The 15,182-nt window shown below is 36.9% G+C and overlaps 1 protein-coding gene and 1 non-coding gene across 2 annotated transcripts in view; one reads left to right on the top strand and one right to left on the bottom strand.

Annotated features, from left to right (window-relative positions):
• Positions 1 to 15,182, bottom strand: part of KCNH7 (potassium voltage-gated channel subfamily H member 7) — a 616,229-nt gene that overhangs the window by 452,623 nt on the left and 148,424 nt on the right. The window lies entirely within an intron of this gene.
• Positions 1,956 to 2,059, top strand: LOC136307135 (U6 spliceosomal RNA). Its single transcript, XR_010725822.1, has one exon. It is a non-coding gene; the product is annotated as a U6 spliceosomal RNA (small nuclear RNA).

Here is a 15,182-nt window from a genome sequence, read left to right as displayed (position 1 = left end):
ACTACACTTCCACAAGGCTGAAAAATCCTTATCTAAAAATAACAGTAAAAGCTTTGAAATGATATGTGAAAACCAAGTAGCAAGGGCAGGAGTTTTTAAGAAAAAATATAGATAACATGATATTCTTGTGCCTGTTTCATTCAGTGCATGCCCTCTGGGCTGAATATATTTCTAAAGCAATAATCCAGATGTCATCTCGAGGTCTTTAGCACCAGCAGAGATTTGGAAAGGTACTGTGGTTTTAGAACTCTTTCACTGTGGCTGCAATTACCACTATTAATCTGTTACTCTCTGCCTTTACTATGAAAAAAGTCTCTGAGCAGCAACACCTTGATAAAGCAGAAATGTGAGAAACTCCTGGACCTTTGGGGGATAGGTATATACACATAAAAGACTTTTGCAAAAAGGAGGGAAAGGGGGTGGAGGGAGGAGGGAAAGGGGGTGGAGGGAGGAGGGAAAGGGGGATGGAGGGAGGAGGGAAAGGGGTGGAGAGAGGAGGGAAAGGGGGTGGAGGGAGGAGGGAAAGGGGGATGGAAGGAGGAGGGAAAGGAGGTGGAGGGAGGAGGGAAAGGGGTGGAGGGAGGAGGGAAAAGGGTGGAGAGAGGAGGGAAAGGGGGTGGAGGGAGGAGGGAAAGGGGGATGGAAGGAGGAGGGAAAGGAGGTGGAGGGAGGAGGGAAAGGGGGTGGAGGGAGGAGGGAAAGGGGTGGAGAGAGGAGGGAAAGGGGGTGGAGGGAGGAGGGAAAGGGGATGGAGGGAGGAGGGAAAGGGGGATGGAGGGAGGAGGGAAAGGGGTGGAGAGAGGAGGGAAAGGGGGTGGAGGGAGGAGAGAAAGGGGTTGGAGGGAGGAGGGAAAGGGGATGGAGGGAGGAGGGAAAGGGGGTGGAAGGAGGAGAGAAAGGGGGTGGAGGGAGGTAGAAGAGGGTATAGGGAGGTAAATGGTGATGAAAGGAGACTTGACTTGGGGTAGTGAACACACAGTACAATATACAGATGATGTGTTATAGAATTGTACACCTGAATCCTATATAATCTTATTAACCAATGTCATCCCAATAAATTCAATTAAAAAAAAAAGAAATAAACATTTAAAAGTACCATAGACTGAATATGTAGGGCACATGCACAGATTTCTTCTAATGATGGAGACTGATTTATAAGTCACACTCTGTGGGTAGCTCCTAATGAACATGAATGTGGGTTCAGCAGAACCCACAAAATATTGCCTGCTTCCACCTATATTCTGCATTTTCAGTAACACGTTTCAAAAGGAATTTAGTTCCCCTTCTTTCCATTAAAAGAACGACTTTGGAGCTATTGTGTGCCCATGCATCATCACAGGACTTTTTCCTAACCACCAGTAGCCATGGCTCTGTTCAGCAGTTAACATAACTCAAAATCTGAAAAGGGTATAAACTATGCTCACAGCTTAGAAGCCAGCCAGCCAAAGTTCTGAAGGCTTCAAACAACAGATGTGCTTTTGTTTCCGTAAAAGAAGGAGCACACAGCAGAAACCTTTTCCAGCAGTGAAGCAGGTTTACAATAGCTATTATCTTCAAAAGGAGAAGGAAAAGAAAGAAAAAGGGACCAAAACAAATATGTAAATACAGGCTGAAGGCAATAAATATGAAAGGGTAAAGAGCTGGGAGAAGACAAAAGGAGAAGACAAGAAGAGATCTTTTCACCCTCTCTTCCCATCTGTCTTAGTCCCTTTTTCATTGTTCTGCTTTTAGGATGTTGCTTTTCTCCCCAGCGGTTTACAACAGAGTGCTTTGGTCAAGGTGTGCTATGCGCTCATGTACAGGACATTTCATTTGGCACTTCAATTGGTTACATTTTTTACTCTCTTAAGGTTTTTCCCATCATATTTTTAGCTATTGAATTCTTGACATTTTTTAGAATTAAAACACAATGAAAAACTTTAATGTCATCTGAATAAAAGATTTTGAGGATCACAGTGCTTGCTTTGGCAGCACATATACTAAAATTAGAACGACACGGAGATCAGCATGGCCCCTGCACAAGGACAACACATGAATTTGTGAAGCATTTGGTTTTAAAAAACCAAAGGGGCCCTGGCCGGTTGGCTCAGTGGAAGAGTGTTGGCCTGGCGTGCAGAAGTCCCGGGTTCGATTCCCGGCCAGGACACACAGGAGAAGCGTCCATCTGCTTCTCCACCCCTCCCCCTCTCCTTCCTCTCTGTCTCTCTCTTCCCCTCCCGCAGCCGAGGCACCATTGGAGCAAAGATGGCCCGGGCGCTGGGGATGGCTCCTTGGCCTCCACCCCAGGCGCTAGAGTGGCTCTGGTAGAGCAACGCCCCCTGGTGGGCAGAGCGTCGCCCCCTGCTGGGCGTGCCGGGTGGATCCCGGTCAGGGGCATACGGGAGTCTGTCTGACTGTCTCTCCTCCTTTCCAGCTTCAGAAAAGTACAAAAAATAAAATAAAATAAAATAAAAAACCAAAGGGAAAAAAACGATTTTGAGAATCACAGCAAAGTGCTTCTAGACCACAAGATCTTCCTCTGCAGTTCTAAGCACACATGTTGGGGTACTTTCTGAGAGTGCCTCCTATTTCACTTCATCATCAGTCTCCAAATCCCACCTCCACCCCACTCAGGGAAGCTGATCCACAGCACAGAAAAAGGGGTCTGCAGTCCCCTCCACTACTCTCTCCTCTCACTTTTCATGACAAAGAACTGTCTTTTTAATGCATAAAAGAAGAGTGGTTGAGATAAACCTACTCCTCTACACTCAGAATAGTAGAAAATAAAATTGAAACAAATTGTCAGAGTGATTTTCAAACAAAGGAGGAAGAAGTATTAAGTGATCAAACCATTCTCAAAATGTTCTTAAAATAGGTGAATTTAGAAACATCTGTATTGGAATTTTATGGCACACAAATGCCTTAATACTGCTCTTCTACAAACTTGTTTACTATAACTTTTTAACATGTAAAATTTAAATGATTGTTTATAAAGCATTAGAGGTTAATCAGCTTTTACTTTCCAAGAATCACTTATTAGAGCAATTTATGGAACATTACCAGGCAGAAGGAACATATTTACTACTTTATTTAAAATAAAGGAGAACAATAATCATTTGCATTTGATTGTGAAATGCCACTTGAATGTTGTTGTTGCAGGATGTAGCTTTGTGTTTTTAGTATGTGGAAGGAAACATGTGTATAGAGTTCAGATAACTGATTCAGAATGCGGGAATAATAATTCCTTATTATTGGAGAAAGTAGCCAAAGATAAGGCATTTACCGTCAAATGAAGGAGAAGATGGAAATTTCTTGTTTCATCATTTGAGAGACTAACTGGGAAGGCACATTCTGAGACAGAGTGCTAAGAAAACTGCAGTCTGAACTAGAAAAATCTCTAATAATAAGTAAAGGACATGCCTTGTGGTTGGTTGCTCTGGACAAAATTAATGATATTTTGATCCCAAAATGCACTAAACATTTAGGACTTCTTTAGAATTGAGAATGAGTTAATTCCAAAGGAAGAAGTAGAGATAAATTAGAAAACCACTTTATATCCAGTGTGAGGATCAGAACAGAAGTATGTAAAATTACTCATGCTAGTTTAATAACTATAAAATCAAATACATTTATAGATAAGTAAATACTGTTAAAAATTGAAGACAGAAGATACAAACATAGTTATACTTAAATGTAAGGTTTTAATTCTGATGCATAATTATTTAACAAACATTAATTTATTAAACAAGTATGAAGTATAAACTATAAATGTGAAAGAAAAATCTAATGAACCTTGTCTATGAGATGATATAACACTATTCTAATATTCAGATTCAGAGAGACTATCAGTGTTCTATAACAGGATATTTTCTTTTCTTTTCTTTTTGTGATAGAGACAGAGAGAGACAGAGAGAGGAACAGACAGACAGGAAGGGAGAGAGATGAGAAGCAGCAATTTTTTGCTGCGGCACTTTAGTTCATTGATTTAGTTGTTCAGTGACCTTGAGTTCAAACTAGTAAGCTGTACTCAAATCAGATGAGCCCATGTTCAAGCTATTGACCTTGGGGTTTCGAACCTGGGTCCTCTGCGTCCCAGTCTGACGCTCTATCCACTGCGTCATTGCCTGGCCAGGCCAGGCTATTTCTTTTACTAAGTATTCACTTATTTCTGAAGGTTCCTGTCTATTTAGATCCTAAAGTGTTAGGTCAGAGGCTGCTTGCCCCAGCTGGAGGGGGCTGGGAGGTGGTCATCGTTCTTGCTGCCTCTGACAGATGGGAGTATTGGCTGGGTGCTTTCACTGCTGGACTTCTCCTTGATATGAAATGTGCAAGGAACAACTGGTCACTGAGACTCACATCAGTTAATTGCCCAAACCTGAGTTACAAGGACACTGCAGAGGGACAGCCAGCTAGTGTGAGGCTGGTAGATGAAACAGAGCAAAAGAGCAATGAGAGAAGAATATAAAGTAGGAGTTAAGCTGACAAACCAAGTGCATTATTAGTGCTGTTACTCAAAACTCATATACAGCGGGTCTTTGGGTTATGACAGTTTTGACATATGACATTTTGAATTTATAACTCTCATTCCCATAAAAACCTTTTAAAAATTGAGATGTGACTGTTCAGTATATACCATTAGCATTGTACTTACAGATTAAGTGGGCAAGGTAGTTCGGTTGTGTGTGGCGGAAGAATACTCAGTACACTATACAGAATAGTACATTTATGTCCTTTTCCTTTTCCTGTGGCTTAGCTGTGTTTTTATGTTCTAGATTGTGATTGTACAAGTGTGTTAGGGTAGGTAAGTGATGTAGGCTAGGGTGTATTTTGACTTACACCAAAATTCAAGTTACGTCACCGTTGTAGGATCAGAACTGTGTTGTAACCCAAGGACCCCTCTAGTATTACTCATGATCCTTCCAAATAGTCACTGAAGGATCTTAGAAGAGTAATCCACATAATCATGCTAGACTTCTTTAGAAATGTCTGTTTAAAAACCTAAGATCTATATAACAAAGGGTCAGCGAGCAACAAGGTCAGCAAGCTTTTCCTATAAACAGCCAGATAGTAAAATAACTGCTGTGGTCAACATGAGTCCTGTTGAAACAACTTAACTCTACCATAGTAATGCAATTGCAGCTATGTGTAATGTGTAAATTTAGTGAGCATTGTTGTGTTCCAATTAAACTTTCTTATCAACACTGAAATTTGAATTTCATACTATTGAGACAAGATGCAAAATATCCTTAAATTTTATTTATTTTCCGTCATTCAAAAATGTAAACTATTCTTAGCTCATGGCCTGTATTTAAAAAAAGCCATAGGACAAAAATAGGCTGTGAGCTAGAGTTTGCTGACTCTTGTTCTAAGATATGTTTGTCATGACAGCTTTATTATGAATGTCATAACAATAATGAGAATGTCTTTAGTAACAGAATGTAAAAAATACATTGTAGACCTTGGCCAATGGCTCAGTGGATGGAGTGTTGGCCAGTATATGAATGCCCCAGTTGAATTCCTGGTCAGTGCACACAGGAAGAGCAACCACCTGCTTCCTCCCATGTCATTCTCCCCTTTCTCTCTCTCTCTTCCTCTCCTACAGCCAATGGCTCAATTTGTTCGAGTATGGCTCTGGGCACTCAAGATAGCTCAATGGATTTGAGTGTATCAGCCTCAGGCACTAAAAATAGCTTCATACTCAAGCATCAGCCTCAGAAAAGATTGCCAAGAGGATCTCAGTTGGGGTGCATGAGGGAGTCTGCCTCACTATCTACCCTCCTCTAACCTAAAAAAAAAAGAGAGAAAGAAACATTGTAATTTACAAAGAGCTTTCAAATACATTATTTTATTTTCACAACAACCCTATGTGATAAGTTATTATGAAGATTGTTCATGTATGGCGCCAGTTCTTTTTTTCTTTGTGTGATAGATGGAGAGAGGGACAGATAGGGACAGACAGACAGGAAGGGAGAGAGATGAGAAGCATCAATTCTTCATTGCAGCTCCTTAGTTGTTCATTGATTGCTTTCTCATATGTGCCTTGACCAGGGGGCTACAGCAGAGCAAATGACCCCTTGCTCAAGGCAGCGACCTTGGGCTCAAGCTGGTGAGTCTGCTCAAACAAGAGAAACCTGCACTCAAGCCAGTAACCTTGGGGTCTCGAACTTGAGTCCTCCATGTCCCAGTCTGATGCTCTGGCGCCAGTTCTTAAGCTTTGTGTCCATGGGACACAAGTTCTTTAAAGCAAGAATTTGGAGTATATTCCACTGCCCCTTATTCTGAGTTTATCCATGTTATTTGCTTTGGTCAATTGTATGTTAGTAATTGTGACACAAGCAGAAACTTAAAAAATGGCTTAATGTTTCCACTTAGTGCTTATCCCTCAAGTGTTACCATGAGAACATATTGAGGACAGCCTGCTAAAGAATAAAAACACATGGTGGTGATAAATAAAATGAAAAAACTAAATAAATGGAGATATATTACACATTCATGGAAGAAAAAAAATATTAATAAGATTTCAGTTCTTTCAAACTTGATCTACAGATTAAATAAAATCCCAAAACGTTATTTTTTGGACATTGACAAACTGATTCTAAAGTTTATATGGAGAAGCAAAAGACCCAGAATAGCCAACACAGTGTTGAAGGAGAAGAATAAAGTTTGAGACTAATACTACATGACAGCAAGATTTAGTAAAAAGCTACCATCCTCAAGAGGATGTAGTATTGGCAAAAGAATAGACAAATGGATCAATGGAGAAGAAAAGGATAGCCAGAAAATAAACCCAATTACATATAGCCAACTAATCTTTGTCAAAAGAAGAAAGACAATATAATGGAACAATGATAATCTTTTCAACAAATGGTGCTGGAACAACAAAATAACCACAAACACTGAATCTAGACACAGACTTATTTTACTTCATTTACAAAAATTAATAAAAAACAAATCACAAACCTAAATGTAAAATACAAAACTATAAGACTCTGGGAAAATAACATGAGAGAAAAAATAAATGACCTTAGGTATGGCGATGACTTTTCAGATACAAGTACTATCTAAAAGCCTGACAAGGTGGTTTTACAGTGGATAGAGCATCAGACTGGGACCCAGGTCCAAAACAATGAGGTCGCCAGCTTGAGCGCAGGCTCATCTTGTTTGAACACAGCTCACCAGCCTGAACCCAAGGTTGCTGGCTTGAGCAAGGGGTCACTTGGTCTGCTGTCGCCCCTGGTCAAGGCACATATGAGAAAGCAATCAATGAACAACTAAGAAGCAGCAATGAAGAATAGATGCTTCTCATCTCTCTCCTTTTTTGTCTGTCTGTCCCTATCTATCCCTCTCTCTGACTCTGTCTCTGTAAAAAAAAAAAAAAAGAAAGAAAAAGAGAAAAAAGTACTATTATCCAAAATATAGAAAGAACTCTTAGAAAGTCAATAAAACAACAAATAACCTTACTGAAAAATGGGCCAATGGCCTTAACAGACACCCCAACTGAAGATATACCGATGGGAAATAAACATATGAAAAAACACTCCACATCATAATTAGAGAAATGCAAATTAACACAACACTGAGATATTATTATATATAGATGTGTAATTAGAATGGCCAAAATCTGAAATGCTGAAACAGTAAATGCTGGTGAGGATGTGGAGCAACAAGAATGCTCACTTATTGTTGTTGTGAATGCAAAATGGCAGTCACCTTGAAGACAGTTGGCAGCTTCTTACAAATCAAAACGTATTCTTAAGATATGATCTAGCAATTACACTTCTTGGTAAATACTTTGCTTTGGGTAAATATTGAGAGTCAGAGAGAGGGATAGACAGGGACAGACAGACAGGAACGGAGAGAGATGAAAAGCATCAATCATCAGTTTTTCGTTGTGACTCCTTAGTTGTTCATTGATTGCTTTCTCATATGTTTTGGGTAAATACCAAGAAGTGTAATTGCTAGATCATATCTTAAGAATATGTTTTGATTTGTAAGAAGCTGCCAACTGTCTTCAAGGTGACTGCCATTTTGCATTCACAACAAAAAAACTAAAACATACATTCACAAACAATTTGCATATGGATATTAATAACAGCTTTATTCACAATTGCCAAAATTTGGAAGCAACCAAGAATGCCTAGTAGATTAATGGATTAACTGGTACATCCAGACAATGAAATATTCTGCAGCACTGAAAAAAATGAGCAATAAAGCCTTAGACAGACATGGACAAACCTTAAATGCATATTACTTTCAAGCCAATCTAAAATGCTAATGCTGTATGATTCCAATTATATGTCTTTCTAAAAAAGGCAAAACTATGGAGATAGTAAATTTATCAGTGGTTACCCAGAATGAGGGTGTATGTGGGGTGGGGGATGAATGCAGGATACAGAAGAGTGTTAGGGCAGTTATAATACTCTTTATGATATAATAATGGGTATATGTTATTACAGAGTTATCTAAAATTATTGAATATACAATACCGAGAGTGAACCCATAGGTAAACTATGGTATTTGGGTGATTAGGATGTGTCATGTAGGTTTAGCCTTGGTAAAATAAATTGTTCTGGTAAAGTGATATTCTTAAGGAAGGAGGCTAGGCATGAGGCAAGAGGTTAAATGAAAAATCTCTCTATTTTCGTCTTAATTTTTCTGTGAACCTAAAATTGCTCAAAAACATCAAGTCTTAAAACACATATACACAGACAGAGGAGAGCTGAGACTTCCATAGCCCCTCTCCAGGGCATCCTAAATCAGTCAACAGCCAGGCAACCACAGCTATGTGAGGAAGCCCCAACAAGATCAGCAGAATCACCTTGCCAGTGCATAGCTGATTTCAGACACAGGAATAAATTCAGTTAAGATCAGTTGACCTTGCTTACTTTTGAGCTAAATAATGTTTATAATTCTCTGAAACTTAAATTTTGTGGCTGTTTATTAAGTAAAACTTAACTGTGGCAATACATAATTGATGTAATAGGGTAGTAGTTTTTATTTGTTTTACAAAGGATAAAATTTGGCCAGGTTCTGAGTAGAATTTGTAAAAAATATTCTAAAATTAGTAAGCATTTATTAGAAGAATTCTTTCAGTACCTAAATTTCTGAATTACCCAGAGCCATGTGTTTAGTGATTGATTGACACAGCTATAATTAAAACTTAAGTTCCTTAATTGAAATCTGTATTCAAGGGAACACAGAAATGAACAAGAGACAAGCATGCTATTTAGAAAAATGTGCAATGAAGCAATTTAAGAAACCAAAGATTATTTGTTTAAAAAATTATGTTTTTATTTAACAAATTTACAAATATTTTTAGAGTAAAATGTATAGTCTTATTTACCTATACATACTCTAGTAAAAGAAATAACTATCTAACTTAATTAATTCTCTCTAAAGAGTAAATGGAAATGTGTTAAAAGACCCAGAAATGAGTCTTAAAATTAAATATTGTGAAATATTATTCAAGTCTTTCTGCCTTTCATATAGATTCTGTTTGGATTACAGAAATTTAAATTTTATAATTAATTCTATTATATCTTTTATACCTCAAAGTGATAGATATATTATAAAATGTTATCTCAAATATTGTTTTAGGTGAATGTTTTTTTGCAATGTGCATTGCATAAAAAATAAAACGCTATGCTTGATTAGTGGTGGCATAATGGATAGAGTGCTGATCTGAAACACTGAGGTCCCAGGTTTGTAACCTTGAGGTTGCTGATTTGAGCATGGGCTCATCTAGCTTGAGCACCGGCTCACCACTTCAGTGTGGGGGTCACTAGCTTGAATGTGCAAGCATAGACATGATCCAATGGTCTATGGTTCGAACCCAAAGGTCACTGGCTTGAGGCTCAAGGTTGCTACCTTGAGCAAGGGGTCACTGGATACTCTGAAGTCCCCTGGTCAAGGCATGTATGGGCAGCAATCAATAAACAACTAAAGTGATGCAACTACAAGTTGATGCTTTTCTTCTCTCTCCCTTCCTTCCTCTTTCCCTCTTTCTCTGTCTCTCTCACTTAAAAAAAAAATCAAGTCTACAAAGAGCATTGAACAAGGTCTACACATTTACCATTTGAGACTGAACACTGTCTCTCCTGAATGATTGATAATAGTTTTTTATGTGTTCTTGGGTATAGACATAGACTATTATCTGACACAACTGGTATTATTTTATGTAAAATAACATATATATACATATATATATCAAGTGCAAATATGGACTCATTTTAAATACAAAGTTAGAAATGGTTTTATAACTCCATGTGATATCTCATGTTTTTTTTCTTTAGTTGAATTTATTGGGGTGACATTGGTTAATAAATTTATGCAGGTTTCAGAGAAAATTCTATTATATGTCATCTATATATTGCAATGTATATTCACTACCTCAAGTCAAGCCTCCTTGTATCTATATCTCCCCTTTTCCCTCTTGTACCTCCCCTACTTCTCTTTCCCTCTTGTAATCACTATGTTGCTATCTGTGCCTATGAGTTTTATTATTATTATTATTATTTGCTTAATCGCTTCACCTTTTTCACCCAGCCCCCTCTCCTATTCTCTCTCACAGCTGTCAGTCTGTTTTTTAGAGAAAGTGATTAAGGTATATACTCCATTTTGGGATGACAAGAAAGCTGCATAAGACTTATCTTTCTTTTGGGACAATAACTAGCTTATTTTAAAACATATAAACATTATTATCAAATAGTAATGAATAATTTATGAAGATATGCCTCTTGTCAGACATATAGATGTATCTGTAATCCTCTAGTCCCCATTTTCAGATGAGGAACTGGAGGCTTAGAGAAGTTCAGTGACTTTTAGTTGTATCCTACCTGTAAATGGTGGAGACAAAGTTTGAATTGTACTGGTCTCTTTCAAAGCTGTGTCCCTTCTTCTATATGAGGTTACAGTATAAAATGGCCTGGGTATTAGAATGACAAAGAGGTTTTGATAAGACTTAATAGTCAAGGATTTCTTCGTTTACTGAGAAGCCCTAATAATTTAAGATACTTTAATATGACATATAGTTACAGTACTATTACAAGACTATAGAAATGTAAAACATCTAGCAATTTGGGAAACTAAGAGGTGAAAGAATACATAGGAATTATCTTTCATTTTTGGACAAAAAAAACTAGACTCAGAAAAGATATCTCCAGTTAAAAATGTCACAGAACACATATGCACACACACATACCTGCACATGATTTAAATTTAAGTCCCAATACAATGCATTTTTTATTTTTGAGGAATAATCTTTGTAACTAAAATAAATGTCAGTCAAGTGACTGTACTTCGAAACAGGCAGTGACTTTTGCGTGGGGTTTACTTTGTGTACTGACTGGCCAGCATCTGTGGAAGAGCAAAGCTTTGTTTCAGTAAAGCCATGGCCACTCTGAGCTTTGAGGAGAAGATGATTCATTTTTGACACTAGATAATATAGTGATAATATCACTAGATAACTGAGTATGTTGAAATCCAGCTTTTCCCCCCCTGTGTTTATGAGGGTTTTTTTGGGGGGGGCTTTAATCCCTTTACTTTTTTCACCCAGCCCCCCCAACACACCTCCCCTCTGACAGCTGTCAGTCTCTTTTCTGCATCTATAAGTCTGTTTCTATTTTTTTTTGTTAAAGAAATCTTACCCCTTGAAACAGCATGGATGGACCTGGAGATTATTATGCTGTGTAAAATAAGCCAGGCAGAGACAGACAAGCACCAAATGATTTCAGTCATATGTGGAACCTAATGAACAAAATCTAACTTTTTAAAACTTTTTGTTATCTAGGTCAATATTCTACTTTGAAACTTTTAAGAAGTACAGGAGCAATAGAAAAAAAGTTGAGGAAAAATTAAATTGCTTTACATTTGGTTTTAAAAATTACTAAGATTTGCTAAAGGAAGAGAGAGAGAGAAAGAGAAATAGAAAACAAGAGCAAGGAAAAGAGAAAGAGATGTTCTTAAAAGATTTATATTGCAAGAATGTCAGGTCATTCCAAAAGTATTTATAAATTTAACATTATTTCAATCAAAATTAATTTTAAGAATATATTTTAAAAATTTCTATTCATATATTTATTTTTACTTTTAATTTAATTTGTTATTTTGAGATAATTGTAGTTTTAAATGCAATTTAAAAATAATACACAGGGATCCTGTGACAGCCTTCACAATTTCCCCCATAGGTAATAACTTGAAGAGCTACAGAACATGATCAAAACCAGGCTACTGACAGTGATACATCAAGGCACAGAACATTTCCATCACCAGAGGATATTTCACATTGTCCTTTTTAGCCACATTTACTTACTCCTACACACATCCTGTCATTAATCCCTAGCAAAGACAACCTGTTCTCCATTTCTATACCTTTGTCATTTCAAGAATGTTATATAAATGGAATCATGTGGTATGCAACTTTTTATTCAACATAATTCTCTGAAACTTTTTCCAAGTGATTGCCTGAAGCAATAAATAATTCAATCCTTTTCCTTGCTGAGTAGTATTCTATCTTAAATATACATGAACCTCAATCTGTTTTTGCTTCTGTTGATCAACAACTGAGTTGTTTCTAGTTTTTAGCTATAATGAATAAAACTGTTGTGAAATTACTGTATGTACAAGTTTTTGTGTGAACATAAATTTTCATTCCTCTGGGAAAAATGCCCAGGATTGCAATTACTCAGTCATATGATATAGTTTTGTGTTTCTTTTTTTAAAGAAAATAGCAAACTTTTTCAGAGTGGCTATACCATTTTACAGTCAAACCAGGAATGTATGATTGATCTAATTTCTCAGCATTCTTGTCAACATTTCATGGTGTTACTTTTTTTAATTAGACTTTTTGATATGGATATAGTGACAACTCATTGTGGTTTTAATTTGCATTTTTCTAACAGTTTATGATGTTGAAGTGAAAGAATAAAGGTGAGAAATAAAGAGTTGCCTTTACATTTGAGTTTTGTAAAATAACACACACACACACACACACACACACACACACACACACACACAGCAGACAGGCAGAAAGAGACATGAATACATGAATAATCCCGGACAGGAAAAATTATAACAGAAAATATTAGATCTTCCAAATTCACCCATAAATTTAACACAATTACAATAAAAACACCAATACTTTTATTAGCTTGATAAAATAATATAAATTATCTGAAAGTATAATAGAATAAGAGTAGACAAGAATGTTTTAAGAAGTGATGAATAATAAAATTTCATATAATATCTTAATATTTATACTATTTTTATATATTATATATTTAATTTTAAATATATAAAATTATTAATGTTCTACTGGCTCAGGAAAAGAATGGTGGAAGACAAAAATAAAAGTCTAAAACCATTCACAAGCAATTTTTCTACATTTAGTATTTGAGAAAGATTGCATTTCAATTTAGCAATGGCATACATTTTGCCTTTGTGAGAAAAATTATAGTTAGGGCTTATTGTTCCATACAGCAAAATAAAATTGAGACAAACTAGATGGTCAATGTAAAGATGAAGTCATGAAATATCAAAAAAGTGCTACAATATTGAATTACTGAAAATGGTTCAATTTACTAGTATTGTAGCAGGAATCAAGGGGATGCCCAGACAAGTTAATGAAGGAAGTAGAATTTTAATAGCCAGCAGAGCAGTGAGAACCCCCAAAAAAGCAATAAACAATGAGCTTCCTGAATTTAGATTCCTTACATCTTATATACCTTTTATAGAACAATTGTGTTCATGCAAGGGGCTCATGATCCCTTTGTCTAAAGGTACACGTCACTCCTATGATTTCAGGAAGAAGGGTAAGTTGTGATGGGAGAAGGGGATTCCAGACCAGTGGTCTCAGCTATGTACAAGTCCTGTTCTTCTTACTTTGTTTTACAACCAGTTCCAGGCAACCTTTCAGAGAACTGTAGTTAATCTATAATTGGCTAACTCAGTTACCCTTCCATTCCCTTCCATTCTTTTCTTTTCTTCTTTCTGGGGGGGGGGAAGGGGGGGCTGCCCCTCCTTCCTCAGTATTTACATTATTTATTAATCATGTGGAAAGATAGCCTTTGATCATAGCCATGATATTCATATTGCTATGCTTTTAAAACACTTTTTTAAACAAATGTAATACTTTTGTGATTATGAAAAAAAGCATAAAAACATAATACAAGTTGTGTTTTAATAAAGATTTTGAAGAGAGGAAATTCTATTTTAAGAGAGATAAACTTAAAATATAACTAAATAAACAGCAATAGTTACAAAGTGTTAAAAGAAATAACTTCATGGAAACTCCTAATCAATAGCTAGATCTAGAAAGTTAAATTTTTTTTAAGGTTTCTCCTTTTTTTTAATAAATTTTTATTAATGTTAATGGGATGACATTAATATTTCAGGGTACATATATTCAAAGAAAACATGTCTAGGTTATCTTGTCATTAAATTATGTTGCATACCCCTCACCCAGAGTCAGATTGTCCTCCATCACCCTCTGTCTAGTTTTCTCTGTGCCCCTCCCACTCCCCCTAACTCTCTCCCTCCCTCCCTCCTGCGTCCTCCGTCCCCCCACCCCTGGTAACCACCACTTTCTTGTCCATGTCTCTTAGTCTCGTTTTTATATTCCACCAATGCATGGAATCATGTAGTTCTTGTTTTTTTCTGATTTACTTATTTCACTCCATATGATGTTATCAAGATCCCACCATTTTGCTGTAAATGATCTGATGTCATCATTTCTTATGGCTGAGTAGTATTCCATAGTGTATATGTGCCACATCTTCTTTATCCAGTCTTCTATTGAAGGGTTTTTTGGTTGTTTCCATGTCTTGGCCACTGTGAACAGTGCTGCAATGAACATGGGGCTACATGTGTCTTTACGTATCAATGATTCTGAGGTTTTGGGGTATATACCCAGTAGAGGGATTGCTGGGTCATAAGGTAGTTCTATTTGCAGTTTTTTGAGGAACCACCATACTTTCCTCCATAATGGTTGTACTACTTTACATTCCCACCAACAGTGTATGAGGGTTCCTTTTTCTCCGCAGCCTCTCCAACACTTGCTATTACCCGTCTTGTTGATAATAGCTAATCTAACAGGGGTGAGGTGGTATCTCATTGTAGTTTTGATTTGCATTTCTCTAATAACTAATGAAACTGAGCATCTTTTCATATATCTGTTGGCCATTTGTATTTCTTCCTGGGCCATTTCT

This window comes from Saccopteryx bilineata, chromosome 5 (assembly GCF_036850765.1).
Source record: "Saccopteryx bilineata isolate mSacBil1 chromosome 5, mSacBil1_pri_phased_curated, whole genome shotgun sequence".
In the NCBI taxonomy this organism is placed as follows: domain Eukaryota; kingdom Metazoa; phylum Chordata; class Mammalia; order Chiroptera; family Emballonuridae; genus Saccopteryx; species Saccopteryx bilineata.
The sequence above is the reverse complement of the archived record's forward strand: the minus strand, read 5'-3'. Positions and strand labels throughout refer to the sequence as shown.